Raw genomic sequence first — 22797 nt, 5'->3', positions numbered from 1 at the left:
AAATCGGTATTACCCTTTTTGTATTAATTAGGTAAACAACTTAATATTTACATCCAATTAGGTAAACGGAAATAAAAACGACCAACCCACAAATAGGACAAACTTTTCATCAACTTAAATAACATTTACCTGTCTTGTCATTTTTTCCAAAGCAGGTAATTAACAATTTATCATTGTAGAAAGGCATATATGTAAACAGGTAGTATTTGCAAAACAGCATTACGCAATGTTATCATTTAAGTACAAAGAAGCTACAGGCCAATACGCATGCGCTCTTCTTCTTCCTTATACCTGCAGCGCATTTTTTAGGCGAGGTTGCCTTAGTTTTATGGCTTACGCATCGCTGTCGCAGGTCTCCGCATATTGGGACCATATACATCTGATAGGTAAATATTTCACCTACCTAGTGTATATAGTCCGGTAGTGATACTAGTTGAGTCTTGCTAGTTTTATTCCATCAAAGTTCAAAAAATGCCAATATTTAGTACATTTTTTAAACGCTTCTAATTCAATAACTATTTAAGTAATTATTAAAATTTATGAAACATGCTATTAAATCCAAGATCGATTGTTGAAATCGCCCAATATTCAGTTTTAAAGTTGCGATTTTTTTTTAAATTATCATTTTTTCCTTTTCACTAAAAATGTCTCAACTTTGGGCGCCTATAGCACCCATGAATCTCAACCGAATTCAAAAATTTGTCGGATTCATAATCTCTGAAGTATTTCCTATCGATTGCATATATCATTTTTGCCAAACGCGATTATGAAAAAACGTATTTTTGCAACGCTATCCGAGCAGAGGCCCAACTGTGCGTCGTCGTCAATGTTGTGCAAGCGAAATAAGGGTTCGATTTGAGGGAACCATAAATGGGGGTTGATTCTTGCGAATCGTGGCAAGCGCCACGTAAAATATTCAAAATACGTCTCTCGGTAAAATTCTAGTCGCCTTTTTGGCAGCGCGCACAAGTGGTAGCGTCTCTGTGTCATAAACCTGCCAAAGAAAATTGGTGGCAAGTTTGACTTCGGATGACGAAATTTGCTTGTAGACCGGAACCGATTCCAAGGCACGTTGTGTGATGCTGAAGATCACGTCGCTACTTAGAAATTATAAGGCAGCCAAATATACTTAAATATATTAAACGTTTATTAGGAACGCGGTCTAGAGAGAGCGAACCAGTATTTTAGGTGTCGCTACACGTGTTCGAAGTGAATTTAATTGTCGTGAATTTAATATTGGTAAGTTTATCGAGATCAAGTGACTATAACATATAGCTCCCATAGGAGCGATCGGTCGAAAAAAATTACTATTTGTAAATAACTTTGTAACGTTTGACGCGATTGTTTTCAAATAAAATATTTGTTGGATATCTCAATGTTGTAAATTGAAGAATTGAAGAAATTGTGTCATAGCTTAGCAATACGTTGTGAGAAACTTCTTAATTGTAAGATGCCGGTTAATTATTCTGTTAAATGTGTACACAGATATCGATGTCAGTATTTTTAAGTATCGATTGTTAGTATTAAGTGAGTATGTGAAAAATATCGGAAAGTGTCCTAAGGCCACACTGGAAGTAAGCTCTTTCTTCTTCAGGTGACGCTTGAAGGAGCTACACGCACTATCTGCCGTACCCTGCCGATAAAAATAAATCTTCCGACATCCGCGAATTGGATATCGTTTCACATAAATAATTCTGATTCTATATAATTGATAATTGATCTAATGACCAAGTAATAGTGTGTGGACAATACAATGTCCACGACAAGCGACAAGATTTTTTCAATATTCAATATATTTTAAAAATTATAATATTTATTGCACTTGCATAAAGTTTTGACTGAGAACTAGATGGGCCATTCGGCGACGTTTTGTCCTTTTCGATGACTCAATAGAACTTTTTATAAAATTTATATTATTATTAAATTTACAGTAGGCTTCAGGACAATAAATTCTTTAGTTTTTTGCCATTCAGATTGGTATTGTACAACAATACCAACTTTTAATTCTTTTGTGATGAATGCAATTCTTAAGGTCAACCGAATTGACTTCGTGGCTTTTGCTTATTATGTTAAGTTACAGCAAATTATTTATGCCTTGGATTTTTTCGGTATTTGGTGAAAAGAGGACAAAATTATAAAAAATAATATTTGATAACTATAATATACAAACACACATGACGAAAGCTACAGCCACATCACATGTTTGTTCTTGAAAAATAGTGAGACTGATTTAGTTTCTTAAGATTATACCCAAATCAGCAACTATCAGCAGCTAAACTTTTCATTTTTATTTCCTTAAACATTGACGTTATGGCTACATGTTGTCAAAATATTTTATAATTAATTTTTGGCCTATGGGCGTAACCACATTGCTCTGGTCCAAATGGCAGGTCAAGTTGGTGACTTCTTTTCAGACGTTTGGTCTGAGTTTCTAACCTGGAATGCCATGACTCCGAATCTTGCAGTTAACTGAAGGGATGGTATGGTCTCTGTGGATGACTGAGTTACGGAGGAGGCGGTTCAACAATTCTGCGTAGAAGCTTGTTCTGAAATCGCTACAGAATAATTGTGTAATTAAAAAGATAATAGGTGAATGCAAGTGCGAGTGCGTTTTTATGAGCGATTATAAACGTATTTTTGGCTTTGGTTTCCATCCTCGGATCAGTTCTCTGCAATGTTCGGTCGTGGTATTTAAGTTCGAATAAAGTTCTGTCACCTGACAATTTATATATATATTGATTCAGCCATGAGTGAGCGACGTCATCGCCCATCCCTGGTGTTGTCGATAACTTTAAAGTCTTTGAAAAACGTTGACGAGAAAAGGTGCAAACAAATAAGCTCTCACGATCGTTGGTAACGAACGGCCATCACGAACGGCCATTACGAACTGCCATTACGAACGAATACAACAGCATCGCTTCGCAGGTCTATATTTTCTCATTTAGTCTCATTTAAATAATCAACTTATATTGAAAATTATGTTATCAACATACCGCCCCTTTTGAGGAAATTCGAGTTAAATTGATTTAAGTTAATTGATGAATGTGGATTTAATTAATTTGGCACTCGTATTATTATTTTTATATTCGCAAAAGCTTAAGCACAAAAACCGGTTTTGGTTTTTTTTTTTTTTTTTTTTTTTAATTACATAACTTTGACAATTTTGCCATAATTGCTTTATATTAGATTCATTCTCTATAATAGAGTTCACATCGTGTTCAGACATGATTGAAGCATTCGTGAACACGCCTTGATGACCATAAACCATAACTTTACTTCAATGGTCACAAACAAAAATTAGTATAGTATTAAAAGAAATACTTACAGTAAATACTATATCCGATATACTAAGAGACTCCTGGGCTGTCAAAGATTTTGGTTTGTTACTTTCAATAGATAAATTGGTATGTTCCATTTCAAGGTCCAATAAAGAAGAACAGGGTAATTGTTTATTTCCTAATAATGACAACAAAAATATAAAGTTAAGAAAAATTAAAAACCTTTAAAAATTATTTTTGGTTCGAACGCTTATTTGTAAGGGGTGAACGCATGAATGCCCTAGCCTATTTTCGACTGTTTAATATTTGTGAACCACTCGGAAGATAGGAAAACTCGGAAATGTTTCAGAAAACTTGTCATTCATTCGATTTTTATCTAATATCTGTCGTTCATTCCAAATAAATGGAACACACAATTCTACAGGGCCGGGGGCTACTTCGACCGCGTCAAAGTTTGTATACCCTTTCAAGTTTTCTATTATTTTTTCATTACCTAAGGTGCGCGCAATAAGTAAATGGGACACTACTTTACTATCTAAACAAGGTGGGCATGGGCTGGGCTTTTATCGGGTACCCGTGGGTACCCGCGGGTACCCGTGGGTGGTATGGGATGAAAAATCTAATTTCGGGTTGGGTGCGGCCGGTTATGGATTAGGTTCCTCAACCCGACAATTCATTTGGAAATATGAAAACGCAATTGTGAAATATTTAAATATTTTCTTTTTTTAACTTCGTGTTTTTTCAATTACCATTATCATTACCATCTATTACATCAGTGATCAGTGATCACTAAAAAAAAAAAGCGGAGGAAAAAAGAATAAGAAACCAGAGGGCCGGGGCTAACTTCGACCGCGTCAAAGTTTGTATACCCTTGCAACTTTTTTGGTAAGTTTATCCTTACCTATTAGCCATCAATGTGTAAGAACGTTTTATCTAAAAAGGATTAAGCTTGAGAAAGAAAGGCCTACAATCATAGGAAATAATGAAAGATATTGATCAAAGTCACTGTTTTCCACCGATCGTTCCTATGGGAGCTATATGATATAGTCACCCGATCTTTATCAAATTCGGCACAGTCATTAACATATATATTAAATTAAGAAATGTTTAATTTAAAAGCAATCGCGTTAAAAGTAACGAAGTTATTTACAAAAGTCACTGTTTTCGACCAATCGTTCCTACGGGAGCTATATGATATAGTCACCTGATCTTGATCAAATTTGGCATAGTCGCTTATGGGTGTAGTAAACTCTCTAATATTAAGTTTCACGACAATAGCTCAGACAATAACGAAGTTATTGAGATAGTCACTGTTCGTGACTTTGGGGTTTGTATGGGAGCTATATGATATAGTGGTCCGATCCGGCTGAATCCGAGATATACAACGCCTGCAGTATATACAAGCCTACGTGCAAAATTTCAGCTCTGTAGCTCTTACGGTCTAGGAGGAGTTTGCGTTGATCCAGACGGACGGACGGACGGACGGACGGACGGACATGGCTAGTTGAACTCGTCTCGTCGTGCTGATCAAGAATATATATACTTTGTATGGTCGGAGATGCTTCGTTCTATGCGTTGCACACTTCTGACCAAAATTAATATACCCTTTTTGCAAGGGTATAAAAAGCTGGCAACTAACTTGAAATTGTTACAAGTGGGCTCTGCGACAAGCGAGAGAGTTTTTTCGTCATCGCGCCAAATATTAAACAAAAGGCGCACAAAATTGTCGAGTGCCAATCTCGATAAGTTTTTTTTTTGTATAAAATTATGTCATTTTAGTGCTGCTTTGAAGAAAGCCCAATTTTTTTCATGCATACTATTACTTAGTAAATATATTTAATGTATGTAAGTGCTGATTTGGATAAAGCATATAATTTTTTTCACTTCTAGGTACTACTACTTAATAAATACATTTAATGTAAGTACTGTTTCGCAGTAATAAAAAAAAAAAATTATTATTATTAAAAATTTTTTGGGCGGGCGGGTTGGGTTCGGGTTGCAAAATTTGTTTGGCTCTCGGGTGCGGGTGCTACTTCTCAAATTTATAAATATATTTCAGCCCATTAAAATGGAAAAAAGGGCAAAATTAGAAAAATTCAATAACTATTTAAAAATTCTAATTCAATAACTATTTAAGTAATTATTAAAATTTATGAAACATGCTATTAAATCCAAGATCGATTGTTGAAATCGCCCAATATTCAGTTTTAAAGTTGCGATTTTTTTTTAAATTATCATTTTTTCCTTTTCACTAAAAATGTCTCAACTTTGGGCGCCTATAGCACCCATGAATCTCAACCGAATTCAAAAATTTGTCGGATTCATAATCTCTGAAGTATTTCCTATCGATTGCATATATCATTTTTGCCAAACGCGATTATGAAAAAACGTATTTTTGCAACGCTATCCGAGCAGAGGCCCAACTGTGCGTCGTCGTCAATGTTGTGCAAGCGAAATAAGGGTTCGATTTGAGGGAACCATAAATGGGGGTTGATTCTTGCGAATCGTGGCAAGCGCCACGTAAAATATTCAAAATACGTCTCTCGGTAAAATTCTAGTCGCCTTTTTGGCAGCGCGCACAAGTGGTAGCGTCTCTGTGTCATAAACCTGCCAAAGAAAATTGGTGGCAAGTTTGACTTCGGATGACGAAATTTGCTTGTAGACCGGAACCGATTCCAAGGCACGTTGTGTGATGCTGAAGATCACGTCGCTACTTAGAAATTATAGGGCAGCCAAATATACTTAAATATATTAAACGTTTATTAGGAACGCGGTCTAGAGAGAGCGAACCAGTATTTTAGGTGTCGCTACACGTGTTCGAAGTGAATTTAATTGTCGTGAATTTAATATTGGTAAGTTTATCGAGATCAAGTGACTATAACATATAGCTCCCATAGGAGCGATCGGTCGAAAAAAATTACTATTTGTAAATAACTTTGTAACGTTTGACGCGATTGTTTTCAAATAAAATATTTGTTGGATATCTCAATGTTGTAAATTGAAGAATTGTGTCATAGCTTAGGAATACGTTGTGAGAAACTTCTTAATTGTAAGATGCCGGTTAATTATTCTGTTAAATGTGTACACAGATATCGATGTCAGTATTTTTAAGTATCGATTGTTAGTATTAAGTGAGTATGTGAAAAATATCGGAAAGTGTCCTAACGCCACACTGGAAGTAAGCTCTTTCTTCTTCAGGTGACGCTTGAAGGAGCTACACGCACTATCTGCCGTACCCTGCCGATAAAAATAAATCTTCCGACATCCGCGAATTGGATATCGTTTCACATAAATAATTCTGATTCTATATAATTGATAATTGATCTAATGACCAAGTAATAGTGTGTGGACAATACAATGTCCACGACAAGCGACAAGATTTTTTCAATATTCAATATATTTTAAAAATTATAATATTTATTGCACTTGCATAAAGTTTTGACTGAGAACCAGATGAGCCATTCGGCGACGTTTTGTCCTTTTCGATGACTCAATAGAACTTTTTATAAAATTTATATTATTATTAAATTTACAGTAGGCTTCAGGACAATAAATTCTTTAGTTTTTTGCCATTCAGATTGGTATTGTACAACAATACCAACTTTTAATTCTTTTGTGATGAATGCAATTCTTAAGGTCAACCGAATTGACTTCGTGGCTTTTGCTTATTATGTTAAGTTACAGCAAATTATTTATGCCTTGGATTTTTTCGGTATTTGGTGAAAAGAGGACAAAATTATAAAAAATAATATTTGATAACTATAATATACAAACACACATGACGAAAGCTACAGCCACATCACATGTTTGTTCTTGAAAAATAGTGAGACTGATTTAGTTTCTTAAGATTATACCCAAATCAGCAACTATCAGCAGCTAAACTTTTCATTTTTATTTCCTTAAACATTGACGTTATGGCTACATGTTGTCAAAATATTTTATAATTAATTTTTGGCCTATGGGCGTAACCACAGTGCTCTGGTCCAAATGGCAGGTCAAGTTGGTGACTTCTTTTCAGACGTTTGGTCTGAGTTTCTAACCTGGAATGCCATGACTCCGAATCTTGCAGTTAACTGAAGGGATGGTATGGTCTCTGTGGATGACTGAGTTACGGAGGAGGCGGTTCAACAATTCTGCGTAGAAGCTTGTTCTGAAATCGCTACAGAATAATTGTGTAATTAAAAAGATAATAGGTGAATGCAAGTGCGAGTGCGTTTTTATGAGCGATTATAAACGTATTTTTGGCTTTGGTTTCCATCCTCGGATCAGTTCTCTGCAATGTTCGGTCGTGGTATTTAAGTTCGAATAAAGTTCTGTCACCTGACAATTTATATATATATTGATTCAGCCATGAGTGAGCGACGTCATCGCCCATCCCTGGTGTTGTCGATAACTTTAAAGTCTTTGAAAAACGTTGACGAGAAAAGGTGCAAACAAATAAGCTCTCACGATCGTTGGTAACGAACGGCCATCACGAACGGCCATTACGAACTGCCATTACGAACGAATACAACAGCATCGCTTCGCAGGTCTATATTTTCTCATTTAGTCTCATTTAAATAATCAACTTATATTGAAAATTATGTTATCAACATACCGCCCCTTTTGAGGAAATTCGAGTTAAATTGATTTAAGTTAATTGATGAATGTGGATTTAATTAATTTGGCACTCGTATTATTATTTTTATATTCGCAAAAGCTTAAGCACAAAAACCGGTTTTGGTTTTTTTTTTTTTTTTTTTGTTTTTTAATTACATAACTTTGACAATTTTGCCATAATTGCTTTATATTAGATTCATTCTCTATAATAGAGTTCACATCGTGTTCAGACATGATTGAAGCATTCGTGAACACGCCTTGATGACCATAAACCATAACTTTACTTCAATGGTCACAAACAAAAATTAGTATAGTATTAAAAGAAATACTTACAGTAAATACTATATCCGATATACTAAGAGACTCCTGGGCTGTCAAAGATTTTGGTTTGTTACTTTCAATAGATAAATTGGTATGTTCCATTTCAAGGTCCAATAAAGAAGAACAGGGTAATTGTTTATTTCCTAATAATGACAACAAAAATATAAAGTTAAGAAAAATTAAAAACCTTTAAAAATTATTTTTGGTTCGAACGCTTATTTGTAAGGGGTGAACGCATGAATGCCCTAGCCTATTTTCGACTGTTTAATATTTGTGAACCACTCGGAAGATAGGAAAACTCGGAAATGTTTCAGAAAACTTGTCATTCATTCGATTTTTATCTAATATCTGTCGTTCATTCCAAATAAATGGAACACACAATTCTACAGGGCCGGGGGGCTACTTCGACCGCGTCAAAGTTTGTATACCCTTTCAAGTTTTCTATTATTTTTTCATTACCTAAGGTGCGCGCAATAAGTAAATGGGACACTACTTTACTATCTAAACAAGGTGGGCATGGGCTGGGCTTTTATCGGGTACCCGTGGGTACCCGCCGGTACCCGTGGGTGGTATGGGATGAAAAATCTAATTTCGGGTTGGGTGCGGCCGGTTATGGATTAGGTTCCTCAACCCGACAATTCATTTGGAAATATGAAAACGCAATTGTGAAATATTTAAATATTTTCTTTTTTTAACTTCGTGTTTTTTCAATTACCATTATCATTACCATCTATTACATCAGTGATCAGTGATCACTAAAAAAAAAAGGGGGAGGAAAAAAGAATAAGAAACCAGAGGGCCGGGGCTAACTTCGACCGCGTCAAAGTTTGTATACCCTTGCAACTTTTTTGGTAAGTTTATCCTTACCTATTAGCCATCAATGTGTAAGAACGTTTTATCTAAAAAGGATTAAGCTTGAGAAAGAAAGGCCTACAATCATAGGAAATAATGAAAGATATTGATCAAAGTCACTGTTTTCCACCGATCGTTCCTATGGGAGCTATATGATATAGTCACCCGATCTTTATCAAATTCGGCACAGTCATTAACATATATATTAAATTAAGAAATGTTTAATTTAAAAGCAATCGCGTTAAAAGTAACGAAGTTATTTACAAAAGTCACTGTTTTCGACCAATCGTTCCTATGGGAGCTATATGATATAGTCACCTGATCTTGATCAAATTTGGCATAGTCGCTTATGGGTGTAGTAAACTCTCTAATATTAAGTTTCACGACAATAGCTCAGAAAATAACGAAGTTATTGAGATAGTCACTGTTCGTGACTTTGGGGTTTGTATGGGAGCTATATGATATAGTGGTCCGATCCGGCTGAATCCGAGATATACAACGCCTGCAGTATATACAAGCCTACGTGCAAAATTTCAGCTCTGTAGCTCTTACGGTCTAGGAGGAGTTTGCGTTGATCCAGACGGACGGACGGACGGACGGACGGACGGACGGACGGACGGACATGGCTAGTTGAACTCGTCTCGTCGTGCTGATCAAGAATATATATACTGTGTATGGTCGGAGATGCTTCGTTCTATGCGTTGCACACTTCTGACCAAAATTAATATACCCTTTTTGCAAGGGTATAAAAAGCTGGCAACTAACTTGAAATTGTTACAAGTGGGCTCTGCGACAAGCGAGAGAGTTTTTTCGTCATCGCGCCAAATATTAAACAAAAGGCGCACAAAATTGTCGAGTGCCAATCTCGATAAGTTTTTTTTTTGTATAAAATTATGTCATTTTAGTGCTGCTTTGAAGAAAGCCCAATTTTTTTTCATGCATACTATTACTTAGTAAATATATTTAATGTATGTAAGTGCTGATTTGGATAAAGCATATAATTTTTTTCACTTCTAGGTACTACTACTTAATAAATACATTTAATGTAAGTACTGTTTCGCAGAAGTAAAAAAAAAAAATTATTATTATTAAAAATTTTTTGGGCGGGCGGGTTGGGTTCGGGTTGCAAAATTTGTTTGGCTCTCGGGTGCGGGTGCTACTTCTCAAATTTATAAATATATTTCAGCCCATTAAAATGGAAAAAAGGGCAAAATTAGAAAAAATCAAACAAAATATTTTCAAACGAAATAAGTAAATTGTTAATTTGTGTCCTAATTTTAAAGTTAAAAATAAAAACCAACTGAAACATTTTTAAATGATTGAATAGCCCTCTCCTTTGTTTTTACCAATTCCAATTTACGAGCTGCCATTTAATTAAGCGTGTTTTGCAGCATTTGGATGTTAAATTTGTCCAATCCTAAAATATGGCTTCTTATAGGCCCTGTAAATTTGCAAATTGCTTTCCGTGGGCATAAAGCCGTTGAATCAAGATGCCTGATAGATTTTTTATCGGATTTGGGTCTAGTCTGCTTGTTGACCAGTCTAAAACAAGCATTAGAGAGACTTTTAAACAAGATCCTGTGAGTTTTGTTGTATGATTGGGTGCATTATCATAATAAGCTTCTGCTCTCTGACGTGACGGTCGTGTATTCTTATATACACATATTTTTTTTGCCCTGTGTTTCTTTTGGCTTTTCAATGGCTTGTTGTCTACCTACTTGCACGCATTCTGATCGTTTTGATGATCAGTATAGAGCAATATCTTGGCTCTGCGATAATCTTATTCACTTAAAATGTGCTGGCCTCAATTGCCGCGCCTATGACAAATTTTCTGGTTTGTCTGTGTCTAAGCCTGAGCTTGGCTTAATGCGCTGGACTTGCCCATCTTGTGCCAGCCAGCAGCTTGATTTTAGCCGTATGTATAGGGATCTTCTTTAAACAAGAAAGCGTACATTTATTGTCGCAATTCAAGTTTGTTTCACCTTCTGAGAAATTGCCCAAGAAATGTACCCTTGAGTTGCCTCGTAAGCAGTCGCCAGCTCTCTCTATTTATCTCTTCTCTTTATGCTCTTCTTTTCAGATTGAAGTACCCATTACAAGCCCTGGTGTACCTCAATCTATCCCTCAAGGGAACTCTGATCAATCACAGGATCATGCTGGCTCTCAATCACTTGCGGATCCCAATGCTCCTCCGCTAACTAACTGTAGTGCCTCATCGCAAACAATTATTTATCTCTAGGCTTGCTCCAGATACTTCTGAGTCGTCTGTGGCAGCTTACATAGGTAATATATGCCCTGCTAAGGTTTTAATTCAAAAGTTTAAGGTTTCTAGGCCTCGCGAAATCTCCTCTTTCAAAATTACAGTACCAAATGAGTACTTCTCAGCTATGGTTGACCCTAATTTTTGGCCAGTGGGCCTTGTTGTACACGAGTTTGCGCCCAATAAGCGCTCCCGTCCGTTGCCTGTCCTCCTTCCTAATTTATCTTCTGCTTCAAAAAACTAATGCATTCATTATCAAAATGTAAGAGGACTTCTTACCAAGCTCTCGAACCTGTTCTGTGATAGCCAAACTTTTTCGGCTGACATATTAGCTTTCTCTGAAACTTGGCTTAACTCCTCTGTTTTGGATATTGAAATTCTTTCGAATAACTTTATTTCTTATAGGCTTGATCGTGTTGGTCGTCGTGGCGGGGGGACTCGAATCTGTGTTCAAGTTACATGTTCTAACTTTAGCCTATATATCTCTTGTTCATATGTATATTCTTCTTCTGATATCATGATCTACGTGCACCATGCTGATGCTTTACGAACTATTTTTAGTCGTCTTCAAGATCGTGATTTTCTTATAGTTTTAGGTGATTTTAGCTTGCCTAATATTTCTTGGCTTGTTGATGATAATCTATCCTTCATCTCAACATGTTTTTCTTGATAGCCTGCTTGAATGTGCACTATATCAGTTGAATTTTTTCCTTAACTCTTCTAAAAGAATCCTTGATCTTGTTTTTGTCTTGTGATTGGTCATTTCTATTTGAGTTCTGCGATATAGATTGTGCAGTGAAGTTTTTCTACTCTGCTCTTAATTCTCTAATTGATAAATGCGTTCCTTATGTGAATGTCTCTACCGTCTCCAGCTCGCCAGTCTGGTTCACACGTAGGCTGTCTAATCTTTAAAAAAACTGGTTCGCGACTTGACTATGTAAATTATTGTTGATACAATAATTAGCTCGTTCGCTGTAAGGTTGAATTTTATAAGAACCCCAAAAGATTTTACAACTTTGTCAATTCCAAAAGACGCTCTAATGTACTACCTTCCACCTTCAGACTTAATCACCAGACTGCTAATAATGATTCAGATATTGCAGATCTGTTTGCTAAATTCTTTCAGTCGACTTATTCTACTACTGTTTCGGATCCTACACCCTATGCCTTTTCAATTCCTTTTCAATCTCTAGCTTGTCATCTATAACGTCTTCCTTCGTTCCCGGGCCTAATAATATACCTAGTTGCATCCTTAAAATGTGTTGGATTTCCTTATCTAAGCCTTTATCTCGGTTATTCTTTATATCGAGTGAGACTTGTAGCTTTCCTGATATTTGGAAGGAGTCTTTTATTATTCCACTTTTTAAAAAGGATGGCAAATCGGATGTTTCTAACTACCGTGGCATTGCCAAACTTTCGGCAATACCTAAGCTGTTTGAGAAAATTATTACGTCTTCCCTTCAACATCTATCCAGATCCACTATTTCTCCTTGTCAGCATGGCTTCATGAAAGGTCGTTCGTCGCTTACCAACCTTTTAGAATTGACTACCCTTGTACACCATGGCTTCCGTAAAAAGTGTTAAACTGATGTTACTTGTACTGACTTTAGTAAGGCTTTCGATACGATTGATCATTCTATGCTTCTCGCGAAACTTAACATCATGGGGTTTGCCCCAAAACTATTGGCTTGGTTAAAGTCGTATCTTATTGTCAGAACCCAAAAGGTGTCTTTTCGTTCCTCGATATCTAAAACTGTTCGAGTTACGTCAGGTGTACCCCAAGGCAGTCATCTGGGCCCACTATTATTTACATTGTTTATAAATGATTTGCCTTTGGCCTTGGCTCATTCACGCGAGCTCATGTTTGCGGATGACGTCAAGATTTGTTATTCCTATAATGATCCTTAATAAATTACACCTTAATGCCTCTAAGTGTTCTTTTATGACTTTCAGTCGATTTGTTATTCCTATAATGATCCTTAATAAATTACACCTTAATGCCTCTAAGTGCTCTTTTATGACTTTCAGTCGTTTGTCTCCGCTCCTAGCTCATTACTCTATTAAGTCTGTTCTGTTAGATTGTGTACCATCATTCAAAGACTTAGGCGTTATGTTTGACCGAAAACTTTTATTTGATGTTCATATTTCTTCAATTGTGAATAGAGCATGCAGCCTTCTTAGCTTCATTAAACGTTGGGCCAAAAAATTTGATGATCCCTATGTAACTAAGGTTTTATACACTTCGTTAGTTCGCCCTACTCTAGAATATTGCTCGCCAGTGTGGAACCCTCAATATAATGTTCGCTAGCGTAGTATTAAATTGGTACAGAAGCAATTCCTTAAGTTTGCGCTACGCGGTCTAAATTGGGACCCGAGTCCTCGCCTACCTTCTTATTCTGACAGACTTCTTCTTATTAATCTTCCTTCACTTTATAACCGAAGGCTCGTTTTTGGCATTCTCTTTCTCCATAAACTAGTCAACGGCGAAGTCATTTCTACCAATTGGCAGAACACAAAAATATAGCGAATCTAGTAAATTTACTAGTAAACGAACCTTTTCGTGTTCTTTGCCTATCTTTTAACAACCTTTCTCACCTAATTTCTTCTCATCTTTATGTCAATCCTCTTCGCGCTATACTTTTTAATCATCTACAGCGAAACCAATGAAAATATTCTGGACTTGGATTGGCTGCAACTCATCACTGACCACATTGGCTGTGAATCGGGGCATAGCTGGAACCTTGTGCAAATAAAACTTCTCCACCGGGTCGGGGATGTTTATTTGTGTATAAAGCTAAGCTACCTTCTTCATTTAATTACTATCTGTCTTTAGCTTAAGCTTTTTCGTCGACTGCTGTGTTAGTTGACGTAAATAAATAAATAAATAGAATATGTATGTATCCTGTCCAAGTTGCACAAAAATGATCTTGGACAAGTCAACATAGTTTTGTGCATTTGTTTTATGCGTTATAACACAGTTTAGAGTCATTTTAATAAACGGGAATTCCGTCCATATAATCATATACAAATTTCTGGACACATGGACTTGTTTTGGGGAGCGAAAATCGCGAATTTAATAGCGGCTAACCCTCGGGTTTATCTAAATTAGTAATTTTTGGTTACTAAAAACAAAAATTTTCCACACAGCTCAAACAGAGAGTATGGACTTTGTATTTGTTGGCAAACCGTAAACAATCAGCTTTGTGCCTAGGCAGAAGCTCCGGTTTCGTGAGTTTTTTCCATATAAAGGATTATATGATCACTGCAGGATTTATGCACACGTCTTTTAGATATCGATAGAGAGAAATGACTACCTATTTGGGATGCGCTGATGTTTTATTTGATCGCTAGATTTTTTATTCAGTTGTCACTGAATATTGGGGTCAGAACGGGGGTTTCTTTCATAATTTTCCCGGTCTATATTTTTGCCAAAATGTTTCGGTTTATATTTTTGCCAAAATGTTTCGCAATTTTGCTAATTAAGATCTCCATATCACACATTGTTACAAATCTTCCACGCTCTCTATTGGAAAAGAGTGCGATTCTAGGCGTTTTTTTAATAAACAAAAGTTACAAATAACAACAAATATAATAAAACCCAAAAATCAATTCTTCTTTGTTAATTTTAAAAGATTTAAACAAATTTGTTATTCAAAGTACTGATTTCATGTGATTATTAAACCAGAAATGGCAGCAAAACAATCTGTCCCATTTACTTATTTCGTTCGCAAAACTCAACGTTGGCTTCTAAAAATTAATTTAACTAAAAAATCCTGTGATACTTTTTCACAATTTTTTGGTCATCGCTGAAGAACAATACAACTAAAATATAGAAGGAGAACAGAAAACGAAAAACTGCATATAAAGGAGAAAATAATGTCATAAGTCTTTGTCCCAATTACTTATTGCGCGCACCTTATAGCCGTTAAAGTGGAAAAACGATTCATCTAAAAAGTCTTACGGCCTTGCGAAAGAACGGCCAATCACAGCAAATAACGAAATTATTGTTCAAAGTCACTGTTTTCCACCGATTGTTGCTATGGGAGCACAGTCCTATGTTGGCACAGCCATTCACAGATATGTAAAATTGACAAATGTTTAATTTATAAGAAATCGCGTCAAAAGTAACAAAGTTATTCATAAAAGTCACTGTTTTTGACAAATCGTTTCTATTGGAGCTGTATGATATAGTCAGAACTTGATATAGTCTAGAACTTATCCGATTTATCCGATCTGATTGAAATTTTGGTATCTGATGTTTGACAACCAAAACTAAGCAGAGTAAAACGCATACACACCGACGGGTAGACGGACATGGCTATATCGATTAGCCTCTCAAGCCTTCTTATAAATATATACTTTATAAGGTCGAAAACGTCACCTTCTGTACGTTACAAACATCTGACCAATTTTATAATAAGCCAGCGGGCCGGGCGTAGCCTCGACTGCGTCTAAGTTGGTATACCCTTGCAAAAGTTAAAAAAAAAACCTTCACTCGTTGCAGAGAACGAACGTGTGTTTTTTTTTTCGCCTATCAAATTTTTTTTTTTTTATCTTCTCTTATCTCTTTTGCCTTTGTGTCTTACATTTTAAGCTCGTAACTAACTCTTGTTTCTGTTTCCTATTTTTGTTTGATTGCGTTCTCGCCTGTTGCCTACCCGCCATTCAGTGACACGTGCTTTTGCTTTTGTGCTTAGCACTCGAAATTTTTATTCTTTAGTTGTGACGGCTTACTTTGTACATTAACCCTTGTGTCAGAACTGGTCAGTATGTTTTTATGCACATATTTCGTTAACTTTAAAATATTATTTCCTTTTTTAAATTAAATAGAATATTTTATAAAATGGTTTATAGCAATTGTTATAGTTTAAGAGCCCGGTGGTCAACGCAATTAGTAAGGTATTACCGGTATCACCTGGGAATAATCTCTTAAATATTGCCGATAGTTCCAATAGTTTCAACGGCCCAAGCTGCAGTGAGTAACTTGCCCAATGTTGCTGCTGCAGCTCAAGCGTGGGGACCGCGACCTATCGTTGGCATACCACGAATTTTTGGCCGAAGCATATAATAGTGCAGAAATATACTGTAAGAAAAACAAAATCGGTAACCGATCAAAAAACTAGATTCCTTCCTTAACCTGGGCTGCCAGATCGTTAGAGGACTGACATCTAACCACAAAATTTTCTGTATTTAGACGTGATCGAATTTGAAATTATTACTATTTTAAATTCTACTGGAAAATCTTTAGATCTTATATTTGTGCTAGATTTCTCCAATTGTGATACTTCTAGGACCGAACCATTATTTCTTTCGTGAAGACAAATTTCATCCTACATTAAATTTAAAAATCGATCTGCCGTCTCTATCACCATTACTTGATTCTAATGAGGTACCTTTAATTTGGTGCTTTCGTAAGCCTAACTTTGCCAGCCTTAATGAAAACATTGTTACAACTAATAGGTTTTATCTGTATAATTGTAGAGACATGTTCGAAGCTGTTCGCTTCGTTTATGATACTCTTAATTCACATTATGATATTTGTGTGCCTCTTTGTAGACGGCAGACCTCCCTGGTTCTCTTTCGAGAGTTATCCAATTTGAAAAATGTGAAGACTCGATATTATAAGTTTAAAAAAAAAACGTCGTTCATCCGATTACACTCTGTATACAGTCACTCGATAAAAATTCATGGTGCTTAATACTCAATGGTTTAAAAATTATCTTTTTCGACATAAGCTTTAGTTTGCTTCTGCTTTATATAATAATTTTGCTCGCATTCAATCGATGAGTTGTTTTTTTCGATTTAGTTTGCTTTGCTCATTCCCTGACTTTATTACCGGAATGAAAATTTAAAAAGTAGTTTTCTATGTGTCGCTTGACTGTGTGAATTCGTGAAGAGAGATAGATCAATTAAATTTGTAGGCAAAATGGGACGTGAACCGAACAAAAAAGTGACGAATTTTTAATCATTATTCCAAAGAAAACAAATCTACGTATAAAATTAAAGACGGAGTTCGATTAATTCAAAAAATTTCAACTCGCTTTTAATCGTAAAGCCTAATTCAAAATAAATAATTTTCAAAGAAAAATACATTTCTATGAGAACTCTCTGACATAGTCTTTGTCAAATTTGGCACAGTCATTTGGAGGTATATTAAGCTCACAAATATTAAATGACGGCAATAGCTCAGAAAATAACGAAGTTATTGAGAAAAGTCACTGTTCGTGCGGTCACTATTCTTCGGCATATGATCGTTTTAAGTCAACACGAAGTGCACTTGAGAGCGTAAAAAGAACGTTGAGGATCGAGTGGATTGTGTTAATTTAAAAGTTTATCTTTACATACACTTTCGAAGGCGGAAAAGTAAAAAGAAAACCAGAGGGCCGGGGCTAACTTTGACCGCGTCAAAGTTTGTATACCCTTGCAACTTTTTTGGTAACTCTTTCCTTACCTATTAACCATCAATGTGGAAGAACGTTTTATCAAAAAAGGTTTGTTTGCGAAAGAATGGCATACAATCATAGGAAATAACGAAGATATTGATAATAGTCACTGTTTTCCACCGATCGTTCCTATGGGAGCTATATGATATAGTCGCCCGATCTTGATCAAATTCGGCACAGTCATTTACAGATATATTAAACTAACAAATGTTTAATTTAAAAGCAATCGCGTTAAAAGTAACGAAGTTATTTACAAAAGTCACTGTTTTCGACCGATCGTTCCTATGGGAGCTATATGATATAGTCGCCCGATCTTGATCAAATTTGGCACAGTAGTTTATAGGTGTAATAAACTCTAATATTAAGTTTCACTGTTCGTGACTTTGGGGTTTGTATGGGAACTATATGATATAGTGGTCCGATCCGACTGAATCCGAGATATACAACCCCTGCAGTATATACAAGCCTACGTGCTCTGTAGCTCTTACGGTCTAGGAGGAGTTTGCGTTGATCCAGACGGACGAACGGACGGACGGACGGGCGGACGGACATGGCTATTTGAACTCGTCTCGTCGTGCTGATCAAGAATATATATACTTTGTACGGTCGGAGATGCTTCGTTCTATGCGTTGCACACTTCTGACCAAAATTAATATACCCTTCTTGCAAGAAGGCCAATATAGTAAATTCCTTAACTTTATCCCCTGCAGAAATCTCGATAATTCAGTCAGTTGTGGAAGAAAGTCTAGCATTTTTAAATATCGAAGAGCTAATAGAATTTACCGAAGTTAACATTGCATTTGCCATCTGATGCTCTTCCTTATATTGTCAGTATACCTAGAGTAATAATGTAAAATTGTAAAAAAATTATTGCAGTACCTGTGAAATACGAAAAACCTATTGAAAAAATAGACTATGGACATATACTAAAATGTAACAAATAATACTTTGGGTTAACCAATAAGAATAAATGTAAAAATCAAAATAAAAATATCAAAGAAGTTAAATTCGGCTATGCCGAAGTTTATATACCCTTGCAGTCCTTGACAATAATAATTTTACATGTTCAAAATTTGTTTTCTGCAACTCAATTCATCAATATACAAAGAAAACAATTTTACTCTTTATACTACAATTTGTTCTTCTCTTATTCCCTCATTCCCTGAGCAAAGCAACGCACGCATACACATACAGTTCTTGTAGCGTTGCGTCTGTGCGTGTATGCATGTGCTCTGTTGATTTGATGATGACGTAGTAGGCAGCAAGCAGCGCTGCCGGCAGCGATTGAACCGATTTATATTGACTGTAACTTGTGTTCTATTTATCCGATTGAAATTTTGGGATCTCATTTTTTGATACCCAATATTATCACATTAGCAAATTTCATGGGGATACTCAAATTTTTATGAAATTTTTTTGAAAATGTTTGTTCTAGAGTTTTAAGATATAGTGGTTCGATCCTGACAATTTTCATACTTGATCTGCTTCAGACAATAAAAAGCACACAAAAATTTCAGCCCGATGGCTCTTAAGATGGCTGAGTAAAACGCATACGCACGGACGAACAGACGGACAGACCGACATGGCTATATCGACTTAACTTCTCATGCTATTCAAGAATATATATACTTTATGGGGTCGGAAACGTGTCCTTCTGTGCGTTACAAACATCTGACCCATTTTATAATACCCTCTGCAAGGGTATAAAAAGTCATATATTCGTGGCCGCCACTGTAAAACTAAAAGGTAAATATTTAATCCATGCAGTGTATGTAGTCCTGCGTTGATACTTATTGATGCTTGTTTGTTATATTCCACCAAAGTAAAAAAAAAAAACGCCAATTTTTTGTGTATTTTTAAAGTTGCCAATTTTTTTTTAAATTGTTCGTACTTGTTGTAATTGTCAATACATGCATCGCGGCTATATAAAAGGTTGAAAAGGACATATGCCCCCCTACAATTCACATAATCACATAACTACTTCGATAACAAATTTATTGTAATTGTCAAAAGAGAGTATTAAATTCGAAAAATAAATTTTTTTTTAGGCCTAACTTAAACTTCTTAATATATTTAAAGTATTTAAGTTGGTTTGAAAACAGCATTTAGTTATGATATTTAAATGTTCTTACTTGTACATTAAAGTTCATTTTTTCATATTTGTTTGAAAATTAAGTATGCAAGGTGTGAACATTACTTTTATTAAAATAGTCAAACTGTTTGAGTTGTTGTGGAGATTATTTTATTATCACATGAATTTCATATATAGGCAAGAGATTTTTTTTACATTTAGATATTTTAAATACTATTGTATTGATTTATTATATAATGGTATTATTTATAACTGATAAAAAAGTATTGAAATTTTTAATGCATAGATAACTTATATATAGATAAATATATTTGATGCTATGTTTGACATTCAAATTTTAAATACTGAAGCAAAATTGTAATAAACTTTAATATTCTGTCTATTTGTGAAAAGCTTTAAGTATTAATGTCCTTGCTTAAGCTGATAAACATACATCTGGGATGAGAATAACTAGTGAATACTCTTTTATACACTAAATATTATTTTGGTATTAGTTTTTAAAAATAATATGTAAGTTTCTAAAAATTCAAATTAATAGTATTTTATGCAGTATGTTTAGCTGCAATTCATATAAATATACCTATACCATTTGTAATTGTATTAGACCTCATAAAGAAAAAATGTGCGTTTAAGTATTTCTTTTACAGTGATTGGGATTTTCTGATTTGGCATTTTACGTCATCTTAGCGCTGTTTTCATTGGACACAAGATTAAGTGGTAGCGACAATTCCTCACTTTCACAAGCGTTGTTTAACTCCGGCAGTAATTCTGTTTTCTTGCGTCTTAAAAAGGCTTCCTTTAGTGCAGGTGTCGCCTTGGACTCAGATATTTTATTCTAGTAATTCTACAAAAACAAAAAAGCAAACATCATTATTCATTTACTTTTATTTTAGAAACACTTAAACATTTTATCAGAAAGATTTGTGAGATGTTATAACTATAAGTAATAAGAGTTGCTTAGAAGCCATTATGGCTTTTTAATTTTATTACCATGCCCTAAATTTGATTTGGGTTACAAAAGAAAACTCAATGAACACAAAAAAATATTTATTCAATATAAAATATTATTTAATTCCAAGTTAGTCATATATTTTAAACACCTTAGAGACAGTTACTAGGAAGGCATTACAGCCAAACTCCCCTCACAAAATGTCAGCGCTGAAAACACTATAATAAAAAAGGAAAAAACCACTACAAATTCGTCACAACTGGTCAATCATTCCTAAATTGTTTAAATTAAATTAATATTGTATATCAAAACCAGAGGGCCGGGGCTAACTTCGACCGAGTCAAAGTTTGTATACCCTTGCAACTTTTTTGATAACTCTTTCCTTACCTATTAGCCATCAATGTGGAAGAACGTTTTATCAAAAAAGGCTTGTTTGCGAAAAGAATGGCATACAATCATAGGAAATGACGAAGCTCAATTAAGCTTTCTGCTCTCTGACGTGACGGTCGTGTTTTTGCATAGCTCCTGAGTTTTTATTAATATTTATTGTTTTTTCTCAATTTTTAATTGTGCTTAGTTTGTTTACACTTCCGCTGGTGTTGTTCGCTTGACTCCCTTGTGTTTTATTTCCATAATTCGCCAAATTAATCAGTTAAAACAGTTTTTTTCTTTTTCGTGATTAGTGTTTGGTGCATTTACATATTTTTTTTTTTTTCTTTCGTCATTGCTTCTGCAGTTGCTCCCCTCATCGCCCCCATCATACCATCAGTGCTAGTGGCTTTGTTGTTCTCTCTGCTTTGTGCTTGTGCTTAGCTTCTCTCCCGCGTAATCACTTTTGTAAGGCCGCCTCTCAAAGCTCGGCTTATAACTGTTCTTGCACTCTCTGTTGTGCTGTGCACTCTAGCTGTCTCTTTGTTTTATTTGTAATTATTGATTATTTTATCAATAATTATCTTTGTGCTGTGAATTTAATTTTTCTATATATTCTTATATATATATAATTTTTTTGCCTTTCTTTCGGCTTTTCAATGGCTTGTTGTCTACCTAATTGCAAACATTCTGATCGTTTTGATGATCAGTACAGAGCAATATCTTGTTGGCTCTGCGATAATCTTATTCACTTAAAATGTGCTGGCCTCAATGGCCGCGACTACGACAAATTTTCTGGTTTGTCTGTTTCTAAGCCTGAGCTTGGCTTAATGCGCTGGACTTGCCCATCTTGTGCTAGCCAGCAGCTTGATTTTAGCCGTATGTATAGGGATCTTCGTTTAAGGTTTCTTTCTTTAAACAAACTGGCCAAACAGCTGTCAAACGAGTGTGACTCTAGCGTTCAATTATTGTCGCAATTCAAATTTGTTCCACCTTCTGAGAAATTGCACAAGAAATGTACCCTTGAGTTGCCTCGTAAGCAGTCGCCAGCTCTCTCTATTACTTCCTCTCCGATTTTACTTTCGCCTACACCATCTTCTTGTCCCTCTTTATGCTCTTCTTTTCAGATTGAAGTACCCATTACAAGCCCTGGTGTACCTCAATCTATCCCTCACGGGAACTCTGATCAATCACAGGATCATGCCGGCTCTCAATCACTTGCGGATCCCAATGCTCCTCCGCCTCCACTAACTGTAGTGCCTCATCGCAAACAATTATTTATTTCTAGGCTTGCTCCAGATACTTCTGAGTCGTCTGTGGCAGCTTACATTGGTAATATTTGCCCTGCTAAGGTTTTAATTCAAAAGTTTAAGTTTTCTAGGCCTCGCGAAATCTCCTCTTTTAAAATTACAGTACCAAATGAGTACTTCTCAGCTATGGTTGACCCTAATTTTTGGCCAGAGGGCCTAGTTGTACACGAGTTTGCGCCCAATAAGCGCTCTCGTCCGTTGCCTGTCCACCTTCCTACTTTATCTTCTGCTTCAAAAAACTAATAACGTCTAGTCTTTGCATTCATTATCAAAATGTAAGAGGACTTCTTACCAAGCTGTCGAACCTTTTCTGTGATAGCCAAA

At 35.6% G+C, this 22797-nt stretch overlaps 1 long non-coding RNA gene across 2 annotated transcripts in view; it reads right to left on the bottom strand.

Annotated features, from left to right (window-relative positions):
• The window catches only part of LOC137571905 (uncharacterized), a 58339-nt gene extending 50004 nt beyond the window's left edge, over positions 1 to 8335 (bottom strand). For both annotated transcript variants that reach the window (XR_011031502.1, XR_011031501.1), the window contains exons 1-2: positions 8211 to 8335; positions 3326 to 3456 (exon numbers count right to left, since the gene is read on the bottom strand). This is a non-coding gene — a long non-coding RNA (uncharacterized lncRNA). The remainder of the gene's footprint in view (positions 1 to 3325; positions 3457 to 8210) is intronic.
• Positions 8336 to 22797: the final 14462 nt, after the last annotated feature.

This window comes from Drosophila tropicalis, unplaced genomic scaffold (genome assembly GCF_018151085.1).
Source record: "Drosophila tropicalis isolate 14030-0801.00 unplaced genomic scaffold, ASM1815108v1 contig_1002, whole genome shotgun sequence".
In the NCBI taxonomy this organism is placed as follows: Eukaryota; Metazoa; Arthropoda; class Insecta; order Diptera; family Drosophilidae; genus Drosophila; species Drosophila tropicalis.
Note: the sequence above shows the minus strand (reverse complement) of the source record. Positions and strands in the feature narration are given on the sequence as shown.